The sequence below is a fragment of the Megachile rotundata genome, chromosome 4 (genome assembly GCF_050947335.1).
Source record: "Megachile rotundata isolate GNS110a chromosome 4, iyMegRotu1, whole genome shotgun sequence".
In the NCBI taxonomy this organism is placed as follows: domain Eukaryota; kingdom Metazoa; phylum Arthropoda; class Insecta; order Hymenoptera; family Megachilidae; genus Megachile; species Megachile rotundata.
Window position 1 is genome coordinate 7049140 of NC_134986.1, and position 8339 is coordinate 7057478.

Consider the following 8339-nt stretch of genomic DNA (forward strand, 5'->3'; position numbering starts at 1 on the left):
AAAAAAGAGTTTGCGAGCCGGGGACGTGACTGCGAGACGAGGAGATCGAGTGGAAAGGATGAAGGTGAAGAAACGGAGGAGGATGCTGACGGGGGAACGATCCCGGGGAAAGAGAAGGAAGAGAATAGAGTCGAGGAGGTGGCTGGATGATTGTACGGGAGAAGAGAGCGTGGAGGAGGATGAAGGGCGGTAGGAAGAGCAGAGAGCACGAGCGGGGAGCGGAAAACCGAAATAGAGAGGTACGAGGGAGCATGCTCTTATTGACGAAGGGCAGGGACTCCGCCCCTGTTCGGAGACAGACTCCCGCATACGCCTTTCTGCTACCGTACCGATTTCTTCCCGCCAAAAAACGGATCTTGCAATTTCGTTTTACCCTTTCGTCCAACTTTATATTCCTATCTTCAATATTACTATATTCCTATCTTCTAAAATTGAGAAATCATTACTGAACCAATCATACGGGGTTCAAAATTTGTTTCAAACGAGAAATAAAATTTAAAAAAATAGGGGTAATTATTTTTATTTTTTCTGAAAATTTGCTGGGAATTGAAGTTATCTTTATTTCAATGAGAAAACAAATTTATTAGGAAAGCATATTTCACTGAAGAATCAAATTTTTAGAGAATTGAGCAGGATTGAAATTTCTAACAGGGACTGCCAAATATTTTCTTCGCTAAAATTAGGATATCATACTTTAATAAGGGGATTAAGAAATTGGTTGAGAAACAAGAATTGAAAATTTAAAGATGAAGACGAATAATTTTGTCTACTGAAATTAGGAAATCATATTTGAATCAAGAAGCAAATTTTTTAAGAATCGAGGAGGATTGAAATTTTTAAAAACAGGGACCAAGAAATATTTTTATCTTAACTAAAATTAGGAAATCATACCTTAATAAGGGGATTAAGAAATTGGTTGAGAAATGAGAATTGAAATTTTTAAAGACGAGAACGAATATTTTTATCTTTATTGAAATTAGGAAATTATACTTGAATGAGGAAACAAATCTTTTGAGAATCGAGGAAGATTGAAACTTTTAAAAATAGGGACCAAGAAATATTTTTATCTTAACTAAAATTAGGAAATCATACCTTAATAAGGGGATTAAGAAATTGGTTGAGAAATGAGAATTGAAATTTTTAAAGACGAGGACGAATATTTTTGTCTTTACTGAAATTAGGAAATTATACTTGAATGAGGAAACAAATTTTTTGAGAATCGAGGAAGATTGACACTTTTAAAAACAGGGACCAAGAAATATTTTTATCTTAACTAAAATTAGGAAATCATACCTTAATAAGGGGATTAAGAAATTGGTTGAGAAATGAGAATTGAAATTTTTAAAGACGAGAACGAATATTTTTATCTTTATTGAAATTAGGAAATTATACTTGAATGAGGAAACAAATTTTTTGAGAATCGAGGAAGATTGACACTTTTAAAAACAGGGACCAAGAAATATTTTTATCTTAACTAAATAATGATATCCTAATCACTATATTAAGGTATGATAGGTATGAGATTATTCGTGAATTTGTTACAAAATTTGTATGTAATATTGTAGAAAGAAACAACAAACAAACTTTCATAACATTTTGTACCTCGTTATCAAATTTTAGAGAATAAAAAACTTGCTTAGTAAATTTTTTGAAGAACAGAAATTGATATTTGTAAAAAGAGAGACTTTTACTGAAATTTGGAAGATTTTTATCGAAAATCTGTTACAATATTAATTTACGTTTCATGTGGAAACAAGTACTGTTTACATTGGAATTAAATATTGTTTATATTAGTATTTACGATGGAAAATATCTATTTTAAATGTCAGAATATCATGCAATTTTATGAAATTAATATTTGTATATGAAAGTCGGGTTCGACGAAAAATTTTTTTATTGAACATTTATTAGAACATTAACTAATATTGAAATTTATATTAATACTGGGAATAAATATAGTTTATACTGGAATTTATGGGGGAGAATATCTGCATTTGAAAATTATAAACAAATATTTTGTAAAATTTATATTTATTATTCTTATATTTAACAGTTGTACAATATGAGAGCCTGTAGATAGATATCCAGGAATTAGGGGTGAAACATTGTCTTTTCAGAACTTGGAAATTTTTTAAATGAAAAATTTAGGAACTTTGGGATTTTAGGACTTTGAGACTTTAGAACTTTGATTGAATTTAAGATTTTGCAATTTTTGGAATTTTTTTAATTTCAATTTTTCTGGACATTTAGAAACTTTCTGACACTTGGAATTTTTATATTGAAAATTTAGGAGTTTGATATTTTAGGACTTTGAGACTTTAGAACTTTTATTGAACTTAAGATTTTGCAATTTCTGGAATTTCTTTAATTTGGAGTTCTTTTGAAAATTTAGCAACTTTCTGTGATAGTTTTGGAATTTTTGTATTGAAAATTTAGAAGTTTGTTATTTTAGGACTTTGAGACTTTAGAACTTTGTTTGAATTTAAGATTTTGCAATTTTTGGAATTTTTTTAATTTGGAGCTTTTCTGGAAATTTAGAAACTTTCTGACACTTTTGGAATTTTTATATTGAAAATTTAGGAGTTTGATATTTTAAGAAGTTTGATATTTTAGGACTTTGAAACTTTAGAACTTTGAGAACTTAAGATTCTGCATTTTCTGGAATTTTTTTATTTTGAAGCATTTTTGGAAATTTAGAAACTTTCTGTGACACTTTTGGAATTTTTCTATTGAAAATTTAGGAGTTTGATATTTTAAGAAGTTTGATATTTTAGGACCTTAAGACTTTAGAACTTTGAGAACTTAAGATCCTGCAATTTTTGGAATTTTTTTATTTTGAAGCTCTTCTGGAAATTTAGAAACTTTCTGTGACACCTTTGGAATTTTTGCATTGAAAATATAGGAGTTCGACATTTTAAAAAATTAGAATTTTTTCTGACTTGACTTTGCAATATTATAATTTTAGAACATAAAATTTTTACAAATCTACATCGAAAAATTGTATAATAAAAGAGAGAAAGTTGCAGAATATTATTTTCGAAAATACGTTTCGGTGCTTAAAAGTTCTGAAATCCCAGCTTAGAGTGTCTTTTCTCACTTTAAAGAGATTAGTATTGGAACAGAGAGTTATCGTTGCAAAACAATCCTTTTCGCTACGAATACACTCGGAACACTTTCCACTACCTGACTGAACACTTCTCCGTTGCTGCTCTTCTTCTCTCTTCAATTATTTTTATTCTAATTTGATTGCTTTGGTATGACAGTACTGCTTTCAGTATTATTTTTGGTACTTGTTACTATAGTTACTGCTTTGTACTATTTCTTTGTAAAGTTTGTAAAGTTTCTACGGAATATCGAGAAATGTACTGTGCATACCTATCGTTCGTGGAAGATCAATCGGTAAAAAATAAAATGCGATCAGCGCCATCTAGCGGACGGTGTTTTTCAGCTGCTTCTGGTAGCAGGATCGCAGGAAGGCGAGGAGGTATTCGAAGTAACAGGGGGCGAACCGCGCGACCAGCGCGCATGCGCGCCGCAGGTAAATTCAACATGGCTGACGCCGCTTCACAACATGGTTGACGCCCCTCTCCAACATGGCTGACGTCGCTTTCAACATGGTTCACGCCCCTCCCCAACATGGCTGACGCCCCTCCCAACATGGCGTCTCATGGTACAAGTGAAACTACTGACAGAAAAAAATTAATTACTCTTTTACGATGCACAATTGGTGTACTTTTATGACTGGAGAATGATCTACAATTCGTAATCTATTTTCTTATACATTATTTGTTAAAATATTATTCGAATGTAATTAGTTATTAATAATCATTAGTATGAGACTGTATTAATAATATTACAACGCGAATTTATTAATGAATTTTATACAAGGAAGGTGAAGTTGAATTGAGCTTCATTTTTGAATCATTAAAGTGTAGAAATTATACATAGAAAACGAATAATTAATTAATGATTATGTGTTGTAGAGGGCGCCATGTTGCGGCGCGAACTGTGATGCGCATGCGCGGTGATGACGCCGAAAGACTCCTGATACTCTATATACCTCCTTGCTTTTCTGCGATCCTATTACCAGGAACAGGGTAAAAACGCCATCCGCTAGATGGCACTGAAATATTTACCGACCGATTTTTCACAGCGCCGGTAATTTATTGATTACAGTTCAACGGTAATATATCATCAGCGATGTTTCAATTGTAGTTCCGCGGATCACTGCTAGATGGCGCTGCGCTGGGCCCGCATAAAGGGGGCGTTCAGATTAGGCAATTACCTGTCAAAATAGCCTAATATGAACGACATTAAATACAGCCTAAGAAAGTAATCGTCCGATTTATGTATACATCACATTTTCTTCCATAACCTACAGTTTTCTTCAACTTTTTCGAAGCAAATTAATTGGTACATTATCTTTATTTTCTCAACAGCCCTTTATTAGCCTTCTACAAGATCCTGTACTGCAGCGCACACTAATATGTACATGTTATTATGACAATTCCGTCCTAGAATTAAGTGTTAATAATGTACCTCTCTATTAAAAAAATATATTAAAACATTTGATGTACAAAAATGCTTGAAAATAAATATGAATAAAAAGATGTATTTGCGTATTTACTTACTTGCAAATCACGCCATTCCGATCCTCAGTAATTGCTCCAAATTTTAAACCAAAATTCCATCGAGCCACCTCTTCTCATATCATATTCTCCTGATACCAAATTCCGAAATCTGGTCCCAGAAACCAAAATTCCATCGTGCCACCTCCTCTCATATCATATTCTCCTGATACCAAATTCCGAAATCTGGTCCCTGAAACCAAAATTCCATCGTGCCACCTCCTCTCATACCACATTCTCCTGATACCAAATTCCGAAATCTGGTCCCAAAAACCAAAATTCCATCGTGCCACCTCCTCTCATGTCATATTCTCCTGATACCAAATTCCAAAATCCGGTCCCTAAATTGCAAAAATTATCGTGCCACCTCCTCGCATATCATATTCTCCTGATACCAAATTCCAAAATCCGGTCCCTAAATTCCAAAAATTATCGTGCCACCTCCTCTCATGTCATATTCTCCTGATACCAAATTCGAATATCCGGTCCCTAAATTCCAAAAATTATCGTGCCACCTCCTCGCATATCATATTCTCCTGATACCAAATTCCGAAATCTGGTCCCAGAAACCAAAATTCCATCGTGCCACCTCCTCTCATATCATATTCTCCTGATACCAAATTCCAAAATCCGGTCCCTAAATTCCAAAAATTATCGTGCCACCTCCTCTCATGTCATATTCTCCTGATACCAAATTCGAATATCCGGCCCCTAAATTCCAAAAATTATCGTGCCACCTCCTCGCATATCATATTCTCCTGATACCAAATTCCGAAATCTGGTCCCAGAAACCAAAATTCCATCGTGCCACCTCCTCTCATATCATATTCTCCTGATACCAAATTCCAAAATCCGGTCCCTAAATTCCAAAAATTGTCGTGCCACCTCCTCTCATATCATATTCTCCCGATACCAAATTCCGAAATCTGGTCCCAGAAACCAAAATTCCATCGTGCCACCTCCTCTCATATCATATTCTCCTGATACCAAATTCCAAAATCCGGTCCCTAAATTCCAAAAATTGTCGTGCCACCTCCTCTCATATCATATTCTCCCGATACCAAATTCCGAAATCTGGTCCCAGAAACCAAAATTCCATCGTGCCACCTCCTCTCATATCATATTCTCCTGATACCAAATTCCAAAATCCGGTCCCTAAATTCCAAAAATTGTCGTGCCACCTCCTCTCATATCATATTCTCCCGATACCAAATTCCGAAATCTGGTCCCAGAAACCAAAATTCCATCGTGCCACCTCCTCTCATATCATATTCTCCTGATACCAAATTCCAAAATCCGGTCCCTAAATTCCAAAAATTGTCGTGCCACCTCCTCTCATATCATATTCTCCCGATACCAAATTCCGAAATCTGGTCCCAGAAACCAAAATTCCATCGTGCCACCTCCTCTCATATCATATTCTCCTGATACCAAATTCCGAAATCTGGTCCCAGAAACCAAAATTCCATCGTGCCACCTCCTCTCATATCATATTCTCCTGATACCAAATTCCAAAATACGGTCCCTAAATTCCAAAAATTATCGTGCCACCTCCTCTCATGTCATATTCTCCTGATACCAAATTCGAATATCCGGTCCCTAAATTCCAAAAATTATCGTGCCACCTCCTCGCATATCATATTCTCCTGATACCAAATTCCAAAATCCGGTCCCTAAATTCCAAAAATTGTCGTGCCACCTCCTCTCATATCATATTCTCCCGATACCAAATTCCGAAATCTGGTCCCTGAAACCAAAATTCCATCGTGCCACCTCCTCTCATATCATATTCTCCTGATACCAAATTCCGAAATCTGGTCCCTAAATTCCAAAAATTATCGTGCCACCTCCTCGCATATCATATTCTCCTGATACCAAATTCGAATATCCGGTCCCTAAATTCCAAAAATTATCGTGCCACCTCCTCTCATATCATATTCTCCTGATACCAAATTCCGAAATCTGGTCCCTGAAACCAAAATTCCATCGTGCCACCTCCTCTCATATCATATTCTCCTGATACCAAATTCCGAAATCTGGTCCCTGAAACCAAAATTCCATCGTGCCACCTCCTCTCATACCATATTCTCCTGATACCAAATTCCAAAATCCGGTCCCTAAATTCCAAAAATTATCGTGCCACCTCCTCTCATACCATATTCTCCTGATACCAAATTCCAAAATCCGGTCCCTAAATTCCAAAAATTATCGTGCCACCTCCTCTCATGTCATATTCTCCTGATACCAAATTCGAATATCCGGTCCCTAAATTCCAAAAATTGTCGTGCCACCTCCTCTCATATCATATTCTCCCGATACCAAATTCCGAAATCTGGTCCCAGAAACCAAAATTCCATCGTGCCACCTCCTCTCATATCATATTCTCCTGATACCAAATTCCAAAATCCGGTCCCTAAATTCCAAAAATTATCGTGCCACCTCCTCGCATATCATATTCTCCTGATACCAAATTCCAAAATCCGGTCCCTAAATTCCAAAAATTGTCGTGCCACCTCCTCTCATATCATATTCTCCCGATACCAAATTCCGAAATCTGGTCCCAGAAACCAAAATTCCATCGTGCCACCTCCTCGCATATCATATTCTCCTGATACCAAATTCCAAAATCCGGTCCCTAAATTCCAAAAATTGTCGTGCCACCTCCTCTCATATCATATTCTCCCGATACCAAATTCCGAAATCTGGTCCCTGAAACCAAAATTCCATCGTGCCACCTCCTCTCATATCATATTCTCCTGATACCAAATTCCGAAATCTGGTCCCTAAATTCCAAAAATTATCGTGCCACCTCCTCGCATATCATATTCTCCTGATACCAAATTCGAATATCCGGTCCCTAAATTCCAAAAATTATCGTGCCACCTCCTCTCATATCATATTCTCCTGATACCAAATTCCGAAATCTGGTCCCTGAAACCAAAATTCCATCGTGCCACCTCCTCTCATATCATATTCTCCTGATACCAAATTCCGAAATCTGGTCCCTAAATTCCAAAAATTATCGTGCCACCTCCTCGCATATCATATTCTCCTGATACCAAATTCGAATATCCGGTCCCTAAATTCCAAAAATTATCGTGCCACCTCCTCTCATATCATATTCTCCTGATACCAAATTCCGAAATCTGGTCCCTGAAACCAAAATTCCATCGTGCCACCTCCTCTCATATCATATTCTCCTGATACCAAATTCCGAAATCTGGTCCCTGAAACCAAAATTCCATCGTGCCACCTCCTCTCATACCATATTCTCCTGATACCAAATTCCAAAATCCGGTCCCTAAATTCCAAAAATTATCGTGCCACCTCCTCTCATACCATATTCTCCTGATACCAAATTCCAAAATCCGGTCCCTAAATTCCAAAAATTATCGTGCCACCTCCTCTCATGTCATATTCTCCTGATACCAAATTCGAATATCCGGTCCCTAAATTCCAAAAATTGTCGTGCCACCTCCTCTCATATCATATTCTCCCGATACCAAATTCCGAAATCTGGTCCCAGAAACCAAAATTCCATCGTGCCACCTCCTCTCATATCATATTCTCCTGATACCAAATTCCAAAATCCGGTCCCTAAATTCCAAAAATTATCGTGCCACCTCCTCGCATATCATATTCTCCTGATACCAAATTCCAAAATCCGGTCCCTAAATTCCAAAAATTGTCGTGCCACCTCCTCTCATATCA

The 8339-nt window shown here is 36.4% G+C and overlaps 1 long non-coding RNA gene across 1 annotated transcript; it reads left to right on the top strand.

Annotated features, from left to right (window-relative positions):
• Window positions 1-102: 102 nt before the first annotated feature.
• LOC143264281 (uncharacterized) lies at window positions 103-4712 on the top strand. Its single transcript, XR_013037889.1, has 3 exons — window positions 103-239; window positions 3449-3670; window positions 3984-4712. It is a non-coding gene; the product is annotated as an uncharacterized LOC143264281 (long non-coding RNA).
• The last annotated feature ends 3627 nt before the right edge of the window (window positions 4713-8339 follow it).